Source organism: Papio anubis, chromosome 6 (assembly GCF_008728515.1).
Source record: "Papio anubis isolate 15944 chromosome 6, Panubis1.0, whole genome shotgun sequence".
NCBI classification, from domain to species: domain Eukaryota; kingdom Metazoa; phylum Chordata; class Mammalia; order Primates; family Cercopithecidae; genus Papio; species Papio anubis.
Window position 1 is genome coordinate 11393185 of NC_044981.1, and position 23260 is coordinate 11416444.

Genomic DNA, 23260 nt, shown 5'->3' on the forward strand with positions numbered 1-23260 from the left:
AATATATATTTCTTTAAAAGGAAAACTCTTTGATCTGCATTTTTGACCCTTTTCCCCTTGACTTAGCTGCTAGGCTGCCTTCTGCCATCTCCAGACCAGAAAAGTTTTCCTGGGCACAGGGAAGCCACAAGGCACAGTGGGGAGAATTGTGTGCTTCAAATTTAACGTCATAGAAATAGGGAGATGACAGAAGTGGAAGGAAGGACAGTCACCACTCACCGGGCACGGACAGTGTGCCCTGCTCTGTGCGGACATTTCTCCTGTAGATTAACTCAACGGCTCCCCACTTCCCTCCGGTTTTCCTTGGAATCCCCAAGATCGTAGATTGGCTCAAATGGTGACCATCCCTCATGCCGAGTCATCTGTGTAAGTAGTAGCAATACCTAATATTTACCGCCCTGGTAACACACGCCACGTGTTTTCCAAGAATTCCTTCATTGAATACTCTCAACACCTTCAGAGATGGGTCCTCATTTTCAAATAAAATTACTGACCCCTAGAGATACTGAATGACTTGTCCAGAATCAACAGGGCCATGAGTCGATCCTAAGCCACTGGATTCTAGAGATCATCTGTTTAGCTCTTATGTGACAGTGCTTTGACTTGTCAGGAAAGGCACAAAATTATACTTGCTTTGGGTAAAATTCCCTGCTAATTTTATGTTTGAGGTCTTCAGGCTTTTTTTTTTTTTTGGCTCCCTTTTCTCCCTAAAAGCATCTCCTTTTCACCTTAGGTACCCAAAGCCTTGTCATATTGTGTTTGGAACTGGTTCCTTCTGGTGGGTTCTTGGTGTCACTGACTTCAAGAAAAAAGCCAGTGACCCTCTTTTGGGTGTTACAGCCGGTAAACGTAGCAGGCACCCAACAAGTTGCCGCTGCTGGCTGGGGTGGCCAGCTTTTATTCCTTTATTTGGCCCTGCCCACATCCTGCTGATTGGTCCATTTTACAGAGTGATGATTGGTCCGTTTATACAGAGTGCTGATTGGTGTGTTTACAAACCTTTAGCTAGACACAGAGCGCTGATTGGTGCATTTACAAATCTTTAGCTAGACAGAAAAGTTCTCCAAGTCCCCACTCAACCCAGGAAGTCCAGCTGGCTTCACCTCTCAATATTATATATGTCATATTATCTATCCCACTATCACCACCACCTCTTTTCTTAAAAGATTAACCCAATAGGATTTATTCATTCATGCTGCTATGCCTTCTAGGCACAAATGTATTTTTGGACTTTTCATCTCTATGAAACATTTTTTTTTCTTCTGAGAATTTTCAACTATCAAGTAGCAGATCCATTTGCCTCTTGACCATGGTTTTGAGATGTCTTGGAATACCTGGGTGTGGAAACCTTCTCTCAAGAGTTTCCTGCTTACCTGGATAGGGTGAGCCTCAGAACCAGCCACTGGATGTATGTTCTCTGGGAGATGTTGAGCATTCATTCATTCATTCATTCATTCATCGAGTATGTATGATTACTCTGACTGGCACTGGATACTCTGAAAATCAAAGCAAACACTGCTTCTTCTACCACAAAGTTCACAATGCACAGTCGAAGACAGACATTAAGTAAGCAATTTCGATGAAAAATGGATGGTTCTCAAACTACCTATTGGGTACAATATTTGGGTGATGGGTACACTAGAAGCCCAGATTTCACCACTATACAATTCATCCATGTAAGCAAAAACAACTTGTACTTTTAAAGCTATTGAAATTTTTTAAAAAGGGGATTGTAACAGCCTTCTTGATAAAAAAAAGAACAGCCCTCATCCCCATTTGTCTTTTCTTTCCTCTTCCTTTCTCCCACCATTGGCATACCTTTGCCCCAAGGCTCCCAGATGCCCTGTGTCTATACCCTTCTTTCCTTCCTGATGCCAGCATCCTGGCTTGGACCTCTCTATCTCACTTCTGCCTAAGGGATGATCATCATGTTTGACGCAGCTCATTGTCAGCCAGGAAACCCATAGCAGAAGAAAAAAACCATTTTTCTCTGCTATGAAACTTCTGGTCATTTGAAACATGCAGGACTGGGAACAGCAAAAAGAACAGAGAGTAGTTGGTGGTCAAGATCACAATGCCCATTAATTCATTCATGCATTCATTCAGCAGACATTCATTAAACAGTATCTGCCAGGAATTGAGACATAGAAAGAAAAAACACATAGTTGTTGCATAGTAGTAAGGTTATAAATGTCTAAAGGTAAGAATCCTCTCTATCATCTTCATGCCTCTGTCCCTGGTATTTAACTCTCTCCTTAGCACAAGCTGGGCACTCAATAAATAGTTGTAAAATAAAAGAATGAACTCATATAGTGGCAGAAAATACAGGTATGTAAAGAACTGTAGTAAAATGAGATGACCATTCATTCAACAAATATTTATTGAACATCTACTAAGCGCTAAGTACTATGTTAAGCCAGACAGATGCAGTCCTTGGTCTTAAGAACTTCACAGTTAAACATTTGCATTGTAAGTATTAAAGCTGTGATGAGTGATGTGAAAAAGGCCAAGGCCTGGAGAGCGTGTAACAAGATGTTTGCCTGGCACATGTGAAAGCCAAGTACCCCCCCAAAATGTCAGATTACATTTCAAAAATGGAAATATTGATATAGTTGAAACATTTTAAATGAGGGAAAAGAAAGGGTAGGAAAAGATGAGGTTAGAAAGAAAGCAAAGTTTGGATTCCCAGGGCAAATGAGGAATGCAGGGCTTATCTCAAGAACAATGAGAAGCTCTTCTAAGGTTTTAAGCAGAAGCAAGGTATGGTAAGTTCTAAATTTCATAAAGTTACTCTGCCTCAAGGACAAAGAATGTGAGGAGATCAAGAGTGTAGGCTAGGTGCGGTGGCTCACGCCTGTAATCCCAGCACTTTGGGAGGCTGAGGCGGTGGATCACCTGAGGTCAGGAGTTCCAGACCAGCATAGCCAACATGGTGAAACGCCTCCTCTACTAAAAATACAAAAAAATTAGCCTAGTGTGGTGGTGGGGACCTGTAATCCCAACTACTTGGGAGGCTGAGGCAGTAGAATCACTTGAACCCAGAAGGTGGAGACTTCAGTGAGCCCAGATCAGAAGGTAGAGACTTCAGTGAGCCCAGATCACATCATTGCACTCCAGCTTGGGCAACAAAAGCGAAACTCTGCCTCAAAAAAAAAAAAAAAAAAAAAAAGAGTGGACAGTTGGAGACCAGTTGGGATGCTACTGCAGTAATCTAGGTATGGAGTGGCATTGTCTTGGACTACAAGGGCGATATTGCAGACAGAAAGAAGTAGACTGATCCTAAATATATCTTGGATGTAGAATTGATAGACCTTGGTAATTGGATGGTGGGTTGGGCTAGGCAATAACAGCAGGGAGAGGGGCCGTCAAGCATAACTCTTAAGTATCTTGCTTGAGCAATTTCATGAATGTTTATGTCATTTTTTGGACATTTAAAATACTGGGGAACAATCGTGTTTTTGGAGAAACATTATTAAGTTGTGGATACTGTCAACTTGAGATACCTGTGAGAGACCTAGATGGAAATGTTGAATAGTTTAAATGATACTAATTAGGTGACTGCCTGACCCAATATTATTCCTCTAGTAATTATGGGTGTACGTATGGCCCAATTTAAATCAATCAGAATATCGTCATGCCCAGACCACAATGACTGATTCCTAGAAAAGCCGTATGAACCTCCCTGGACCAATCTAATTACGTCTCTTAATCTGAATGGGGAGAACAAATTTTTATACTCTGTCTGCAGAGCTGTGAACCTGTAAGTTCAGAGCTGTTGATGAACATGTCACCTCTATGGGGATGATGTTGGCTTGAAAGAATGAGGGTACCGTACAGGTAGAGAAGAGGCAGAAGAAAAGACTACTGAGAATAGAGATGTTCCCTTGCTTCTGCCCCTAGCTTGTTTACATGAGCTGAGTTGGTATTTGTCTACTAATACATTTCTTTCTCTGTCTCTGTCTCCCTTTCTCTTTCTCTCTCTGTGTCTCTGTCTCTGTTTTATTTTAGCTAGTTTTCAGTGGTATTTTATCATTTATGATCATTCATGATAGTGCTAGCAATGTAAGTATGCAGTTGGATTTGCAATTTCTCTTACTCAGAAAGAGATTACCTGTAGACCTGTTGTTGAAAGTTGTAGATATTGATACAGAATTTGAAGCCAGGGAGTGAATTAGATCACCAAGAAAGAAAGAGGAGTACTGAGGTATAAACTCTGAGAATTCTAACACTAAAGTTTCGGGAGAGGTGGATGAATTCTCAAGGAAATTGGAAGAAATGCCTCAAGTCATTGGAGGAAAACCAATAGTGTGGTGTCTAAGAAGCCAAGTGTGTTTTAAAGAGGTGATGGTCAACTGTATAGAATCTTCAAGACAGGGAAAAAGTGCAATAAGAACTGGCAATCAGCCATTGGATTGGGTAGTACAGAAGTCACTGCTGCATTTTCCAAGAATAATTTCAGCAGAGTGGAGGGGTCAGAAGCCAGTTAGAGTGAATTGACAAGGAAATGGAAGTGAGGAAGTAAAGTCTGAATATGGAAGCAATTCTTTTAAGGATCTTAGCTGTGAAGGGGAGAAAATGGAAAGGATGGCAACTGGAGAGGGAGCTCCAGAAAGGATATTGTTTACTTTTTTTTTTTTTTTGATGACAGGGACTAAAACCAAATTATATTTAAAGATCTATTAGAACACAGAGGAAGGAGCAGCTAACTCTGCCTAGGTGAGTAGAGAAAGATTTCCACAAGGAGATGACTTTGAGCTGGGTCTTAAATTACAAGTAAAAATTTTCAATAAAAGAAGCCATTGGTTGTGTGCGGTGACTCACGCCTGTAATTCCAGCACTTTGGGAGGCCGATGCGGGTAGATCACCTGAAGTCAGGAGTTCGAGACCAGTCTGGCCAACATGGTGAAACCCTGTCTCTATTAAAGATACAAAAATTAGCCAGGTATGATGGTGGATGCCCGTAATCCCAGCTACTCAAGAGGCTGAGGCAGGACAATCACTGGAACCAGGGAGGTGGAGGTTACAGCGAGCTGAGATTACACCACTGTACTACAGCCTGGACAACAGAGCAAGACTCCACCTAAAAAAAAAAAAAAAAAAAGAAGGCATTGCATAGAAAAGGAAGATTGTATGCAAAGACACAGTGGTGTGTTTGGAGGATGTTCAATAGGTCAGGGCATGAAAACCTTTAGCTCTGGACCCTGTTAGGGAGAAAGAAAAATCCCAGAAGACCTTCTGTACCTTTTATCTTTGTTCTTAACTTCATCTTTAAAATAATTAGATCAGGCCAGATTATGTTTAAGGTCTAATCCACTTTTCAAATCCATAGTGACTGTTTCGTTAGATTGACAATACTCCCAGAAATGAATAATCCACTGCAGATGTTTCCTGAAATTATGCTGTATAATGTGTGGTGAGAGGCTCCTAGGAAGTTGGAGGCTCAGCCCAAAGTGGCCCACTTAGAAAAAAAAATTGCGAAGCATATTTGAAGTTTATTGTGTTTTACCTTAAAAGTTCATGTACATCCTATTCTGGAATAGATCTGGCATGATTTTCTTAATAAAGTGTTTTATAATTATTCACTGATGCCCCAGGAAGATAGGCCAGCCTCACCCTTTGGATTTAATTATTTCCTGGTAGCTACTTACATAAACTCTGAGTAACAATGAAAGTCCATGCCTGGAACCTATTTTCTACTCTGAGTCTTCTCACTTGCCCACTCACTGCCAGCTTCACAGAGGCAGAGTCTGAGCACCAGCTCTCTGCAGAAGTGAAATATGGTAGAATATGGGGATGAGAAGAGGAGAGTAGTAAGAGTAGTTTCACTGGGTTAACTGATCTGTATCAACATCCTGGGCTGGAGAGAATCAAGTAATGGCTGAATGAACCTTAGCATCTTAGCTGCTCACATACTACATTATTCACATCCACTTGGCTGTGTGAATTTTCTTTATAAAAGAATATGAGAGGCCAGGCACGGGAGTTCATGCCTGTAATCCTAGCACTTTGGGAGGCCGAGGCGGGCAGATTGCCTGAGCTCAGGAGTTGGAGACCAGCCTGGGCAACATGGGGAGACCCTGTCTCTACTAAAATACAAAAAAAAAATTAGCTGGGCGTGGTGGCAGGCACCTGTAGTCTCAGCTACTCGGGAGGCTGAGGCAGGACAATTGCTTGAATCTGGGAGGCGGAAGTTGCAGTGAGCAGAGATTGAGCCACTGCACTTCAGCCTGGGCAACAGAAGGAGAGTCTGGTCTCCAAAAAAAAAAAAAAAAAAAAAAAGAATATGTGATATAAAATCCACGTCATATTGCCTGAAAGAAAAAGGCAACACACATTAATTGGATTCTTGGCAAAAGACTGAAAAAATGTCCCAGAACTGTTGAAGCAAGTTATTTTTAGACAACTTTACTGTAAAATATGTTGGTTCCTCTGAATGAGTTCACAGTGTATACTGCACACTCCTTTGGTCTGATCCTCTTGAACAAAAACACCTCCATTTTTCCTTTTTATTACATAATAAAATAAAATGAGCAATCTCCCAGCACCATCCCAGAAGCACTCCTTCACTGAATGCTCTTTTTTTGTTGGCTTCTATCTACACATTTGCCTTCATGTCAACCCTTTGCCTTACTTTTGTAACCTAAAGACATTAATAGAAACTTAAGTTCTTTCTACCATTCATTTTGTTTTTTAGTTGTCCCCATTTTTAACTCATGAGGTCACTCCGTGTTTCATCAGATTTCCTATACTACAGCCTTCTGCTATTTTTCTAATAAAACAGCCGAGGACTAACACTTTATATGGCATTGCAAGGGAAGAAGGATTAAGCCATTGGTAGTTACAGAGATCTGACTTTGTGATAAGAGATCTGCCAGTGATTAGAAGACCCCACCTAGTTGGTCTTAAAATGGAATTAGTCCAGATGGTGCCAATGGGAATTAAGGGACTGCATGGTCCCAGAGCAAACACAATACCTGTCTTTTGGATGCTCTTAATCTCAGGGGCAAAGGAGGGAAATGGGGCTTTCAGAGGCTGAGCCACACATTCCCCCATGATTATAGTGGTAAATACTTGTGATTCAAAGTGACTGTTTATCAGATACTAGAAATGTCTTTTAAATCGTTAAAGGAGTATAAAGGTCTATTTGAGAGTCCCATGTTATTGAAATTAACAGGAGTTTCAAAGTCATTTATACATATTTCTGAGACTGCATCTACAGAGATTTTCAACAATCTTGGTTAAATATATATCTTTGGGAAGAAACACAAGATTAAATATATATCTTTGGGAAGAAACATCTAGAAAGCATGGCTTGCAGATAAATGTGTTTTCTTTGTGTACCCTGTTTGCTTACAGAACCTCTTCTATGTATAGCTGGACAAATTTCAGGCGGTATATGCAAATAGGCATACTAAGAGTGCTTACTTCTTTTTTTCCAGTTTCCTAGAATTTGGCATCAGAGTTAAAGTAGATTCTTGGTAAACGTAGTGTTTTTAGGCACTAGGAAAATCAAGAGGCTCTCTGTACTCACAAGGTTTTTCCCCTTACATTATTCCTTATCAACTTGTCTGATCACAGGAGGGGCATGGTGGCTCACGCCTGTAATCCCAGCATTTTGGGAGGCTGAGAAGGGAGGATCACTTGAGGCCAGGAGTCTGAGAACAGCCTGGGCATCATAGCAAGACTCCATTGCTACCAAAAATAATTTTTAAAAATTGTCTGATGACAGATCCATGTCCAGTCTTCAGCTTTAAGGTCAAATCTTTGGTGAAATGCACATGATCTGATTGAAATATTTTTTGTATTGTTATCATTCATTATACTTTAACGTAAATGAACATTCTCAGAGACTTTGACAAGGAGTGGAGAAGAAAGCTCAGGGGACTGAGTTGCAGTGGGTGATAATGAGGAAAGCGTCTCTGAGAGTGAAAATAAATACATCCTGACAGCTTAGTTCAACAGTTACTCATGGGCGGCCTTGCTCTCATTCATGAAACTAGTGCATTTCCTTCAAAGAGGAGGAGCTTCCAAACTTTGACATCCTATGTGTGCAAATAGGAATGGAATGTATAGTATCATGGAATCTAAGTCCAGCTGCCATTTTTGGAGGCTCCCTCTTGTGGGCATGCACCAATCTATGTAAATGTGGGCAAATCAAACTTGCCGCCATTAAGAAGTCTTAGATATGTGCATATTCTTCATGGTCAACTTTCTTACTACTGGATGACAGAATTGACTTTTGAGGCTGAATGATGCCGAAACTTCTTGTCATGTTACAGAGTTTGCATGTAGTTTTCCTTTCTTTTGATATCTTTGGTTTTGGTGTCAAGTAATACTGGTCTTATAGAAGGAAGCCTCTCATCATTTATTTTTTGGAAAAGTTTATGAAGGGTTGGCATTCTTCTTTACATGTTTAGTAGAATTCACCAGTGAAGCCACTTGGACCTGGGTTTTTCATTGTGAAAAGTTGTTTTGTTGTTGTTGTTAATTTTTATTACTATATGTGTAAGGAAAAAGAAAGATTAGTGGTTGTCTAGTGACCTCTAGGTAGTGACTAACTGCCTAGAGATTTCTAGGAGAATCACAGGGTTTCTTTTTGGGGTGATGAACATATTCTATAATTAGATTGTGGTAAGGTTGTGTAATTATGTGACTACTCTAAAAATCACTGAACTGTTAACTTTAAATTCTATGCGAACTAGTATGTGAATTATATTTTTGTAAAGCCATTTAAAAAACAGATATTGATACTTTTCATCCTCTCTACTGCTTCTCTTTTTTCTATATTTTTTGTATATTATTAATTTCTGCTTTCTTTTAAAACTTCTTTGGATTTGCTCTTTCTTAAACTTAATTATGTTTACTTTTTAAATTAATTCACTTAAAATTACATGTTTATTCTTTTAAGAAGCCATAGCCAATCTTTTTTTTTTTTTTTTTTTTGAGATGGAGTCTCAGCTGTGTCGCTTCAGGAGCTGGAGAGTGCAGTGGCCGGATCTCAGCTCATTGCAAGCTCCGCCTCCCGGGTTTTTACGCCATTCTCCTGCCTCAGCCACAGCTAACATTTTTATAAGTAGTGCTTTTATTCTGTTGTAAATATTTTTTAATTCTGTCATAAATGTCTATGTCCCTAAAGTCATAGGCTTAAAGTACATATGCTATTTGAATATTTTGCAACATTTACTGTGATATCCCTTTTTGCCCTCTTAAGTTACTTAAGAAGACATGTCAAAAATTTTCCAGATATATGTTCGTGTTTACTATCTCTTAGTGAATTTCAGTTTTCGTTATTATGTGTAGTTATCTTTACTTTTATTAATGTGTTATGTCTGAAATTCTGTTTTGTCTAATCCTGATACTGTTACACAAAATTTCTTTGCTTATGTTAAAATAAAAACTTTAGACTAATTAAATTTGGCAGAGTTTATTTGAACAAAGAAAGATTCATGAATCAGGAAGCATTCAAGCCAGAAGGGGTTCAGAGAGCTCTGCCTAGCAATGCATGCAGCAAGCTTTTACAGGCTGAACACAGAAGCAAAGTAAAGAAATCACCTGATTGGTTACAGGTAAACTTCTGCGTTATTTGAACATGGTGTGATGTGGCACTTTCCTGTTTGGGCATGGCATAGTGAGCTGGCTGCCTGTGATTAGCTGAAACTCAGCTACTTGCTGTACTCATAAATTAAGTTTCAGTTCGTTTATGCATTAAGTTAGGTTGCAGTTTGTTATGTAGGAATTTAAAGTATCAACACAGCCTCAGGCCAATGGCCTTCTACTTATTTAATTTAACAATTATTAATTGCAAGTTTCCACTTTTCCCATTACTTTCAATCTTTCTGTGTCATCTTGCGGGAGATTTTGTTTAGTGTTTCTTATAGACATCAAATAGCTGGCTTACAAAGTTCTAATCTATTAGTTTCTGTCATTTATCAGATGAATTTAATTCATGTTCATTGTTATAATCACTGACATATTTGCATTTATTTCTACTACCCTATTTTCCTTTTACTACCCATTTTTATTGGATTTAAAAAATGTATTTCCATGCCTTCTTTTGGATAAAGCTCTGTTTTTTTTATAATATCCTCCATGAATATTTCCCCCCACTCTGTTGGCTTGGAAGCATTTCTATTATTTTAATTCTATTATTTTTGGTATTTCAATTACCATCTCTAATCTTCGACTATAATATTTTTCCTAACATCTAAATGTATTGAGAAAATTTCTGAATGTTTCAAAACCTCTGGCTATATTTAACTACCTATTAAATAACTACCTCCTAGAGATTTTAAAGATTTCCCCCCAAAATTGCTAAAATAGCTTTTAAAATTGTCAACATTAAATTAATAAACTGACATAATTTGTTAATATTATGTTTACCACTCTTTCTTGTATTCTATATGCCTTCCCTCTGGGTCCACTTTCCTTTTTACTTAAATATATCCTTTAATATTTGTGCTCATGAGCATCAATTAATGGTAAACTCTCTTGATCTTTCTTTAAGAGTCTAAAATTGCCTTTATTTCTTTTCTTTTCTTTTGGGCGGGAGGGGGCGGGGCATGGGGATGGAGTCTCGTTCTGTCGCCCAGGCTAGAGTGCAGTGGTGTGGTCTCGGTTCACCACAATCTCTGTCTCCCGGGTTCAAGCGATTCTCCTGCCTCGGCCTCCCGAGTTGCTGGGACTACAGGCATGTGCCACCATGCCCAGCTACTTTTTTGTATTTTTAGTAGAGACGGGGTTTCACAGTGTTAGCTAGGATGGTCTCGATCTCCTGACCTCGTGATCCACCCGCCCAGTCTCCCAAAGTGCTGGGATTACAGGTGTGAGCCACCGCTCCCGGGCTATTTCTTTTCATTTTTCAGATGATAGTTTGGGTATAAAACTTTAGTCTGAGTTAATTTTACTTAGGATTTTGAGCATATAATTATTTTCTGGAATCCTGGTACCTATAGTTGCTGTCAGTTTAACTGTAAGTCCTTTGTAAGTAACCTTTTTATCTCTAGTAGCTTTGAAGGGTTTCCCTCTATTTGTTCTCAATGATTTGTAGTCTCACTATGTATATCATCTTGTACAATTACTATCTATCTATACCTCTGGGTGTTTGGACTTTGCTCTACAGCCTCATGTCTTTCTTCAGCTCTGGAAAAACATCAGGAAATATCTCTTCGAATATTGCTTTTCTACCTTTTTGGAAAATTCTATTAGCCATGTATAAGTCAGATCTTTCATTTATCCTCCAAGTCCTTTATTTTGTCATTTTTTTCTCTTTGTCTCTGTGATGCATTCCAGTGAAATCCTCAGTACTATCTTCTAATGCCCTTGTACTTTCTATACAATCTCTCTGCCAAGATTTTTTTCCAATACATTTTTTTATGTTTACATTTTTTACATTTTTTAGATCCACCTGTTTTGTTTAATTTATTCTTATTTTTGTTTGCCAATTTTATATCTTATTTTCAGTGGATATTATTCTTTAACTTATCTCCTTTATTACCCTAAAGTGCCTATTTTAAAGCCTTTGTCGGACTATTTTTGTACTTTCGTCAAAGGCATCTTCTTCTTGGTGATTCATATTGGCTTTGCATAGCATTTCTTTGTTTTTGGTATTATGGTTTCTAGGCTCATTTTAAGAAACAATTAAACCTTTTTGGTTTTTGTTTTTCTTCTCTACCACTCTTTCCTCTCCAGTTTTTGTGATGGCCTCCACCGAGCTCCCTGGGGCTCCTTAACCAAAACATGTCTTAGGTTGCAGATTTGAGCTTCATACAATTTAAGGATTATGACTCAAAGATTATGATACCAAAGACTAAGACTTATGGCCAGTCTGGTCATAGAGCCAGCAGTCAGTTTCAGATCCTGGAGATGAGGCTGTTTTATTTCCTACCAAAGAGGCAATATTCCCAGGAAACAATTAGCAGAAACTTCCCTAGACTTTTCTGTTCCCTTGTTTAAATTAGAGGGATTTCCACCCCAATCTCTGGCTTGATTCCTGTTGCCATTTTATATAGAGTAATTTTAATTACCATTACTTCAGATGAGCTAAATTCCCAGATGTCTTTGCTTGCTTCCTGCACCAGAAGCAGGCCCAGAGCTTTGTGTATACACTACTGACTGCCTTGTTTTCCGGTCCAGGTGCCTGGTGTGGTTCATATAAATTTTTGTCTTGCTTTAAACCTACTTATATCATTTTACTTATTTATTCATATTTTCCTGTCATTGTTCTTGTTTGAAGCAGAGTTGGGTATATAAGGCATGTACTTACTAATATAATCTTGATGCCCTCTTAGGTGAGTCTTCTGTAAATATAACATACAAATTCCTTTAAAAAGTCCTCGAGGTCAACTGAATTAAACACTTTCTTTGTTGAGATGTCAGCAAGATGGTGGAATAAGACTTTCCGATACTTATCCCCAAATAGAAACTTCAATCTGAATAACTATCCATGCACAAAAATACCTTCACAAAAGCTAAGAAAACCAGGTGACAGATAACAGCACCTATTCTGTGTGTAGCACAGAAATAAGAAAAGACTCATTGAAAAGAGTAGGAAGGACAGTTTTACATTACCTGCATCATCCATCCTCCAACACCAGGCAACACAGCGTAGAGAGAAACACCCTCTGCTTGAAGAAAGGAGAGGGGAGTGAGCACTGGCGTTTGTCTTGAACTCCAACACCAGGGCTACACCAGTAAAATCCAGCACTGGGCAGATCCGACAGCCCCAGACTTTAAGGTGGTACCTGAGGACGGAGTCTCCATTCCTGCCTCAATACCAGCAAGATCCTGCAGCCTCAACCTCCAGGCTGCTCAGTGAACTTGATCCTTAGCCCTGCTCTACCACCAGGCTTACTCTAACAGTCCCAGACTCTAGATTGGCCCCAGTGTGAGTGGCCCCAGTGGCCCCAAAGTTTGGGTCTGCCCCAGAGCCAGGCCAATCCTCATAGACGGAGTCTCCAGGCCTTCTCTAGAAACAGGACTCCCCAGTCCCATAGTCCCAGGTTTCAGGCCCACTAGACACCAGGCCAGCTTAAGGTTCCAGGTTAGCCCAGAGCCACGTTGGTTCACACAGCCCCAGGCTTCAAGCCCACCTCAACACCAGACTGACACCCCTGGCCTCAAGTGCCAGGCCAGCACCCATGGACACACGTTCCAGGCCTGCCCAGTGTCAGGCCGGTCTCTGCAACTCCACCCTCTAGGCTGGCCTATGCCAGGATCCAGGTTTGCTCACATGGACTCAGGCTCCAGTCTTGCCCCAGCACTACGCCAGACCCTGTGGACTCAGGTTCTAGTGGTCCCAGGCACCAGACTCATCCCAGTACTTGGGTGGCCCCTCCATACTCAGGCTCAAGGTCTACCCCAGTACCAGGTCAGCCACAGGGGACCCAGGCTTCAAGTCAGGACCCCACAGTTACAGGCTCCAGGCCCACCCTTGCAGATCCAGACTATAAGTACATCGTCTCAGACTCAGTCAACAGGTATATTACATTGGCTACAGGCTCCAGACCTAACCTGGACCCAGGCACTAGGCCCACCTACCTGCTGATCCAGTTACCAGGCCAGCTTGCCCAAGGATTCCAAAAGCAAGCCTACCTGTGGACCATGACAGATGGCATTCCTAGAATCTCTGAGGGGACTGACTGGTGAAGTAATTTCCCAGACAAAGCCAGTTTGCAAAGAATAAATAGGAGATAAGCACCTACTTCTCCAAATGCACAGACACCAACATACAACCACAAGGATCAAGAACAAACAGGGAAATGTCACCACCTAAAGAACTAAATAAAGCACCAGTCACCAACCTTAAAGAAATGAAGATGTATGAAATGGGTGACAAAGAATTCAAAATAATGGTTTTTAAGGAAGTTTAACAAACTTCAAGAAAACAGAAACAACAAAAATCAGGAAAACAATAAATTACCAACATAAGAGATTAAAATCATTTTTAAAATATCAAACATAGATTCTTTAGCTGAAAAAAGAATGAAATAAAAAATGCAAAAAATAAAAAAATAAAAAGAGAAAGTCAACAGCAGAATTGTTCAAGCAGAAGACTCAGAATTGATCAAGCAAAATCAAAGACAGATTACTTTAAAATACACAAACGAGAAAATGCAATAAAAAAGAATGAAGAAAGCATATGAGATTTTTGGGACAACATCAAAAGAGCAAATGTTTAAATTTTAGGAGTTCAAGAAGGAGAAAAGACAAAGGGGTAGAAAGTTTAAAGTGAAGTTTATAGCAGAAAACTTTCCACACCTGGAGAAAAAGGTAAATATCCAAGTATGGGAAGGTCAAAAGTTCTCTAATTCAATTCTACCTAAACAAGACTACATCAAAACATAATAAAATTGTCAAAAATCAAAGACAAAGAGAGGATCCTCCAAGCAGAAAAAAAAAAATCACATAGGGCATTTCAGTAAGGCTAGCAGCAAATTTCTTACCAGAAATCTTATAGGTCAGGAGACAGTGGAATAATATATTCAGTGTTGAAGGAAAAAAAAGTTGCCATCGAGAATACTGTACCCAGCACAGTTAGCCTTCAGAAATGACAGAGATATAAAAACTTTCCCAGACCAACAAAAGCTGAGGGAGTTTGTCACCACAAGAACTATCTTATAAGAAACGCTAAAAGGAGCTCTTCAAGCTGAAAGAAAAGAACACTAGTCACAGGAAAACATTTTTAAGTATAAAAATCACTGGTAAAAAAAAATACAGTAAAATTCAGAATACTCTAATACTGTGATGCTGGTATGTAAATCACATATCTTTTGTATGAAGTTAAAAGACAAAACTATTAAAAAAATGGTTACAATAATTTAAGTAATATGCAATATAAAAAGACATAAATTGTGACATCAAAAACATTAAATGGAGAAGGATGGAGCAAAAGTGTGGTCTATTGTATGAAATCAAAATGAAGTTGTTATCAGCTTAAAATAGCCTATTATAACTAAAAGATGTTATATGTAAGCCTCATGGTGACCACAAAGCAAAAACCTATAGTAGATACACAAAAGATAAAATGTAAGAAATCAAAAAGACTACTAGAGAAAAATAATCTAGTCACAAAGGAAGACAGCAAGACAGGAAGAAAAGAACAAGATTATTACATTAACAACCAGAAAATAATCGACAGAATGACAGTAGTATGTCCTTGACTATCAATAATTATCTTGAATGTGAATGGATTAAATTCTCCTATCAAATAATAGGAGAGTGGCTAATGGGCAAAGAAATAAGACTGAATTGTACACTGCCTACAAGAAACTAACTTCACCTTTAAGGATAGACATAGACTGAAAGTGAAGGGATAGAAAAATATATTTCATGCAAATGGAAACCAAAAGAGAGCTAGAGGGTAGCCGTGCTTGTATCAAATAAAATATACTTTACATCAAAAACATTTTGTGCTTTCTTAAGCTTTAGAGCAGCACTGTCCAATAGAAATATAATGCCAGCCACATATGTACTTTTAAATTTTCTGGTAGCTATACTAAAAACATAAAAAAGGTAAAATTAACTTTAATAACAGATTTTATTTAACCCAATATACTCAACATATTATTATTCCAAAATGTAATTCATATGAAAATTAGTAAGGTGTTTTTGATTTTTTTTATACTAAGCGTTTGAAATCTGGTGTGCATTTTATACTTATAGCACGTTTCAATTCATAGGAGCTACACTTCAAATGCTTCATAGCTACATGTGGCTAGTAGCTTTCATATTAGATTGCACAGATTTAAGAAAGTTTATAAAATGATAGTAAATTAAATCACTACCACCACTTTGGCTTTTTTTGGACCCTTTTGTTCCAAGAATTTCATTAAGTGATTAAGACATACAGGGCAAAATTTAAATAACCTCAAAAGCTGTGTATTTCTCTATATTATACTTATAATTACAATGCTAATATATTTGAAGAACTGACCTTAACTTCTCTTTTTGAATCAAGGAAAGATTGCGAAGTCTTATGTGTACAAATTTATAATAGAAACAAGATCATTTATATTATCAATTCTGAAAAACTGGTTTCTGTAAAATCAAGTTTTAGTTTTTCCCAGGTGACATGAAATGAGAATATAAGATTTGAAATAATCATTACATTAATTACTTAATAAGTTAATTAAATACTTAAACTCTATTTACTACCAAAAAGAATTTGGAAAGGCTGGAAGGAGTTAGAAGGGAGTCAGCAGTGTAAAATATGATGGAGTTTTATGGGTTTGTATAAAATTATTTTCAGTTGAGATTCATTTTCAAAACCTCCCCCTGCTACAGACAAAGGATATTTGGTTTTACTGAATGTTCTCACTAAGATTTTGATACACTGTTTACAGTCTGACATCCCAAGTGTCTCAGGCAACTAGGTAGATCTGTTTGGATGCAAGAACTCCCTGTCATCTATGTGGGTATTAACAAACCTTGGCACTTCTGGAGAAAGTAATGCTCTCAAAATACGTTGTTTCATTATTAAGTCCCTTGTTTTCTAAAGCATAGGACCATCTTCTCTCAAAGTTTTGAAATCACACTGCCTTACAAAACTGCTTACTTATATGGCTTAGAAACATTGATAGTTCATCAACTAGGTTTTGAGGCCAATCTTTTAGAAATGCTCATTTGTCACATCTTTTGAAACCCATCCTTTTATTGGTAGTGGTTTTTCCCGGTAATTTCCAATCACGTCATATTTAATGAAAACAATATCAGCAATCACAGAGGTCCACAGCCCTTTCCTCCTGGGAGTCTCCAAATGGTTTCCAGATTGGTAGGGTGGGAGTCAGTGTTCAAAACCTCCTTATGAAGAAAGAAGGGGAGGGAATTCATTTCCAATCAAGGTAAGGGGAAGTGAGGCTCACAGGATCAAATCATTATCCGCAATCATTCAGTCCATCTGTGCTGTAACATTTCCCTTCTGACTGCCTGTCCAACAAGCTGAAACACACCTATTTGGCAGGGACTCCTCTCATGCTGGCTGGGGAGCCATCATATTGTCATCACAGCTGGCTATGACAGGCTGCAGGAGTTTAGAAATTGTTCTTGACATGTTGGGAAGCATTTTTATGTCCTGTCATCACGAATGCATCATTTCCTTGTAAAGAGTACAGCCTGCTCCCCAGTTCTTGCCATCTAGTTCCATGGTTTATTTTTCCCTGTGACACTTATCTCCGTGTAACGTTATATATTTGTGAATGTTCTGCTTCTGTCCACCAGCATATAATGCCCATGAAAGCCATAGCTTTTTCTGTTTATTCACAGGTGTGTTTCCAGCCCCAGGCACTTGATAGGAACTTAGTAACAGTTCATTGAATGAAATTATGGATTTATGTACAAGAACAGTTAAGAAGAGTTAGAGAAACCTATGCAAAAATCACAGTGCTGTAGTTTATTAGCTGTAAGATGTTGGGTAAGTTGCTCAACCTCTCTGGCTTTCAGGTTTCTTACCTATGAGATGGAGTAACAATATGTATCTTATTGAGGATTAGATGATGTAAAACTCTCAACTAAGCACAGAACCTGGCTTACAGCAAGCATTCAAAAAAGGGTGGCTACTTGAAAAAATACAGTACTCTTTCAGTGACTCCTCACCTGGAAAGTTAAAACTCAGAATCCTCTCTTCAACTATGAGGTTTAAACCTCAGGGTTGAGTCACATTCCTTCACCAGTCATGGGCAGTGACCTGGGTATAGTCCTGGTTTCTCGAGTCTCCAAGGGCAGCAGAAACCTGCTCAGGGTATTCCCAGCAAATCTAAACAGTCTTCAAAAATACCTTGTTCCACACACCGGGGCCACAGGCTTGCTTTATATCACAGCGCAGTGGGGACGATTTCTGAGAAGGAGGAGGCACTCATGATACTCCACAGCATGGAACTTTCAACAAACAGATGCAAAAATATTGGTTCAGGCCCTTCTAGCTGGGGATTGTTAGACTGGTTTTGCTGAATGGTGCTTTTCCCTTATTTGGACAGGTTGGGAAGTTGGGGACCTGGGGTTGCATTCCTGCACCCCACATTCCCCACTCCTTTCCACCCTTGCTGTTAAAATAGGAGATTTGGAGTGGCAATAGCTCACTCATCCTGCTCAGTCCCTGTGCTTCTGAAAGACAGATGTTCTTGGCTGGGCACGGTGGCTCACGCCTGTAGTCCCAGCACTTGGGGAGGCTGAGGTGGGCAGATCATGAGGTCAGGAGTTCGAGACCAGCCTGGCCAACCTAGTGAAACTCCATCTCTACTAAAAATACAAAAATTAGCCGGACATGTTGGTGGGTGCCTGTAGTCCCAGCTGCTCAGGAGGCTGAGGCCGGAGAATCACTTGAGCCCGGGAGGCAGAGGTTGCAGTGAGCCGAGATTGCGCCGTTGCACTCCAGACTGGGTGACAAAGCGAGATTCCGTCTCAAAATAAATGAATAAATAAATAAAAAGATAGATGTTCTTGCTTCTTCTCCTCAGGCTTTCTGGAGGAAGCACACTTCTGAAAGCAAGTAAGTACTGAATGCAGAATCTTACCAGCTCCTTAGAGCGCACAAGGAATATTTTAGCAATAATTTTAAATAAGTGGCATTTTGCAAATGCAACACTAAACTGATAAGCATTCCTCACACCGCAGGAAGTGGGTATATGTCGCAGCGCTTCAAACGAGTTCATGATATAATGTCACAAATTAGGCAAATATGTGAAAGCCTCTTTTAAACTGTTTGCACTTTTATACATGTGAGATATTGTTGTCATTACTCATACTCATGCTATATTTTTTAGATTAAGGAAAGGGAGGTAAAGGTATTTCAGAGGTAGGGTGTGCAAATAATGGTTTCTATTCAAACACATGTGCATGCACAGTCTTTACAAGGCTCTCTCATGCACTAACTTCTCCCCTCTGGACTCTGGACAGAGAGTGGTCATGTGGGAGCCCTGACCCCATATAAACTGTGCCCATTCCTAGCTCTGGCCTTTGCTGACCCTCCACTCAGGAATGCTAGGAATGCCCTCCCTCTCCTCCCCTGTCCCCAGGCTCTCCATCTACCCAAATTCTGCTCAATCATTTGGACTCCCATCTTAGCACTTGGGGAATCCTTCCCTAAGCATTTCAATGACCTACCTTCTACTTACTCTAAACTTCTGTGACATGTTTGTGTTATCCTGTTTTTATCATTGGAAGTTTGTTTCTGTAACCAAGTCCCTTCACCCCCCTCCCTTCATTGCTTCCCCACCACTGACCCCAACAAGGTAGAGGGTGTGTGTGATTCTTGCACAGAAAGGTTATACTTTCTTATATTCCCTTTTTCTCTAATGGGAAGAAAGTATCCAAAATGACCCCCTGGAGAGTGATGTACCCAGCAGACAGAAAAGCAGCCTTCAAAAGCTTCTGCAGGGCTTCGTGTCACTATCTATGGTTCCATGGTCCTGACTGACCCTGAGTGTCTTAACCAGGTGTTTGCGGTCCAGAGGACCTGGAGTCCACTGGAGGGTGAGCAGAATTGTGGGGTGAGGAAGAATGTGAGGCCAGTGACACTGACACCTTTCAGTATGTTAATGTAAAGCATGCATTCTGTAGAAGAGAATTACACTGTATTAGCATGGAATAGCTTATGCGGTATTAAGAAAATGTGCCTATTTCTTGACACTGAAACAGATCGCATGATCTCCAAAAGTAATGCTAATTTCTGTAATGGTTGTGTGGGGAGGGTGTGTGTGTGTGCACATGCACACATGCATTTGACTCCAGTTATCTGTGAGATAATGAACAAGCCCCTCTACTGTAGCTCATGGTAGGGAGAGACTGCACTTTAGAGTCCCTCCTGAATCCCATTCAGACCCAAAACTTTGAGCACCTGCTCTGTGCCAAGAAATGCTCTATGGAAACAAATCAGTTCCCACCATCCAGGAGGTCGCAGCCTGCTCAGATGTAAAAGAACTCCATGAAGGCTAAGGCGCAGGGACACACAGCTTCGGGAGGCATGGGATGGGGGCTGATAGTTCCAGTTTAGATGAATAAGAAGGTTGCAACATTGATATGAAAGCTAACTATAGAAAAAATTCCTTCTCCTGCAGTGTGAACAATTTCCTGTAACTATTTTATTGAGAAATCTAAGCTTATGAGGGTTTTTGTTTTTTGTAGTTCTCCTGACCAACTTGGTTTTTTAGTGTTTTTCTGTTTGTTTGTTTTTGTTTTTTGCTATCTTTGAGATTATTGAGTTTAGCTGAAAATCCACAAAGACACCACGGAAAGATCAGCTCTCCGCATACACAGGGCCTGCTTGGGAGAACGCTGGCATAGTCCAGGCCCCACATCACTTCTTCTCTTCCTCACACTCTCTCAGTGCTCAGAAACTCCTAAAGACACATACACACACGCTCTCACATATACACATCACACACGCTCCCCCACACCCCTATATACACCCCAAACACCACACATACACACACACACTCACATCACACACTCACATACACTACACACACACATCCATACCACATACACACACACACCCCTCACACCCCATACATACACTCCCCAACACCACACATATACACACACACTCACATCACACATGTGCATACACTCCACACACACACACACACACACCCTCACACCCCATACATACACTCCAAAACACCACACATACACACACACGCACATCACATGCACATACACACTCCACACATCCATACCACATACACACACACACCCTCACACCCCATACATACACTCTAACACCACATTACATGCACATCACATGCATACCCAAACACACACACCACACACTTCTCACACCCTATATACATATACTCCCAACAACATATACACACTTGTATCACACATGCATACACACTTCCACACATCCACCATACACACACCATACACACCCTCACACCCCACATACACTCTAACACCTGGCCACATATACACACACTCACATCACACGGTGCATACACACTCCACACACACACACTACATACACACGCCTCACCCCCATACATACACTCCCCACACCACACATATACACACACACTCACATCACACATGTGCATACACACTCCACACATCCATACCACATACACACACACACACTACCCCATACATACACTCCCCAACACCACACATATACACACACTCACATCACATATATATACACAGTCCACACACACACACACACCACACACACCACATATACATAAACACCCCTCACATTCCATACATACACTCCCCAACACCACACACACACACACTCACATCACATGACATACGCATACACACTCCCCACACACACCCCCCACATACCACATACACCCCCACACACCACACACATCACACACATACACACTGCTTGTGCTAGAGCCTAGCAGTAAGAACCCTGCCACTGGTGTGGCCCATTGCAGTCTTCCTTTGGGCTATGACATTACAGGCGGGGAGATAGCGATGGGCTCCCGCCCAGACCATTTCCTTTCAAGAGCAGCCTCCTGGGGCTCTGAGACCTATCCCCCTTCCCAGTCACTTCTTTATATCAAAATTGACTGTAAACATAACAATCCTAGGACTCACTTGGAAACACACATAAGAAGTTTGGTTTTTAAGCAATGTTCCCTTTTTCTAAAGGTTAAAATCAGGCAGGAAGTGCAGAGCATCACAGTACCAAGCCCGTGGCAACCGGGCCCACCCGGGTCCCCATAGTCAGTCTGGCTCTCTCTGCAGTTCTCCCTGGCCACACCTCTCTGTTTACTCACAATTCTCTTTTGCTAACGACAGGTGAAGTGGCTTGGGAAGTGATTTCAGATGCCTCCCTCCAGCATGCACTCTCCTGCCCAGTCCACCCCAGCTGACCTTTCTCAGGCTTTGCCTCACAGTTGGCCTCTTGCACTCTGACCACCGTCTCTCCCAAAAATACCCTGGGTCTCCCAGTCTCCTGGCTCAACTCACCTGAACCCCCTTACCTGAAGAAGTAACCCATTTCCCCTCCCCACTTCCCCCTCCGGAAAGTATTGCTAAAATCCTGCCTTCTTTATGAAGCCTCCCCCAGTCACCTAGCCTGGAGTGTCACTTCTCAGCCTGGAAAGGCTTTACCGTCCTCATGGGTGTTAATTTCATTTGTTTATTTGACAAATATTTGTTGAACACTTAGAAGGTACTAAAGACACCATGTTAGATGTGGGAGATACAGCGCTAACAGCAACACCATGAACAAGCTTCCTGTTCTATGGTGAGTCCCCAGGCTGGCTGCAGGTTCTTTGTAGGGTAAAACTGGGTCTAAGAGCTCTTTGCACCTCTCGGAAGATACTAAGAATTCAATGAGATTTACTGGACTGAGTAACTAACAAATGAATACATTCTTTTTTAATACAATGCCATGCAGAGTTTGAAACAACACTGTCAATGACCCCTCTAAGTAACTAAGGCTGAATGTGGAATGAAGAGGAAAACATTTAGTCCTTATTTTAAATATCAAGTGATTGTTTTCTGCATCAAATTTAGAATTCCGGTTTTGCCAAACACATCCCAGAGAAACAGGCTGGCCCCTGAGCCAGACAGCAGTTGTAAACATCTCTTCTTCCTGTTTAGAGACAGTACTGAATTCCAGAGCTGGACCTGTGAAATACCAGCTCTCCTCTCCCTCTAGGGGTTAGAAACGAATCCCTGAGGGTGTTTGTGTGTTTAGACATCAGTGATGCCCAGTGCTGGTCCAGCGGTTAGCTCACCACACAAACCACCAGGAAAGGGGTTGAAAACAAGACAGATGGGACTTAGAGCAAAGGGAACACAATTACTCAACGGTCCAGAATCTCAATCCCAGAAGCCAAGTTATGGTTAGCCACATTGCTTCATTATTGACCTTGTTTTTTGGTACACATATTCTTACTTGTACACCGTGTCTTTTTCTTTTTCTAATCAGCCTTCTTCCCACCAACATGGATTGTGCTGAAAGATGACAATTACTTGTATGCTGACAGTTTTCTACAGCTTACGACCCAGTTCTTGATGGAAGAAAAATAAACACCATCAGCTACTTCCTTCCTAATAAGCATACTATTTTAAAGGAACTTGAGATTTTGTTTATAAAACTACACTGATGGTTATGTAACCAATGAGATCTATATTTCTGGCACATTTCCTTTCATGCAGACTCAATTAAAATGTTCAGCCCTCATAGTAATCTTTACATTTTGTGGTTTACTTGACAACCTGGTGAACCTTGACATTTACCTGAAAGTCAGATATGCATTTTAAGGTATCAGGAGAAAAAGAGTTTTCTTCTGAGGTAAAGGAG

General features: G+C 40.4%; 2 long non-coding RNA genes across 3 annotated transcripts in view; both read left to right on the forward strand.

Annotated features, from left to right (window-relative positions):
• The window catches only part of LOC110743032, a 123574-nt gene that overhangs the window by 33533 nt on the left and 66781 nt on the right, over nt 1-23260 (forward strand). The gene's annotated exons all lie outside the window — the stretch shown is intronic.
• On the forward strand, nt 18352-23142 carry LOC116275242. Its single transcript, XR_004184198.1, has 2 exons — nt 18352-18481; nt 22886-23142. It is a non-coding gene; the product is annotated as an uncharacterized LOC116275242 (long non-coding RNA).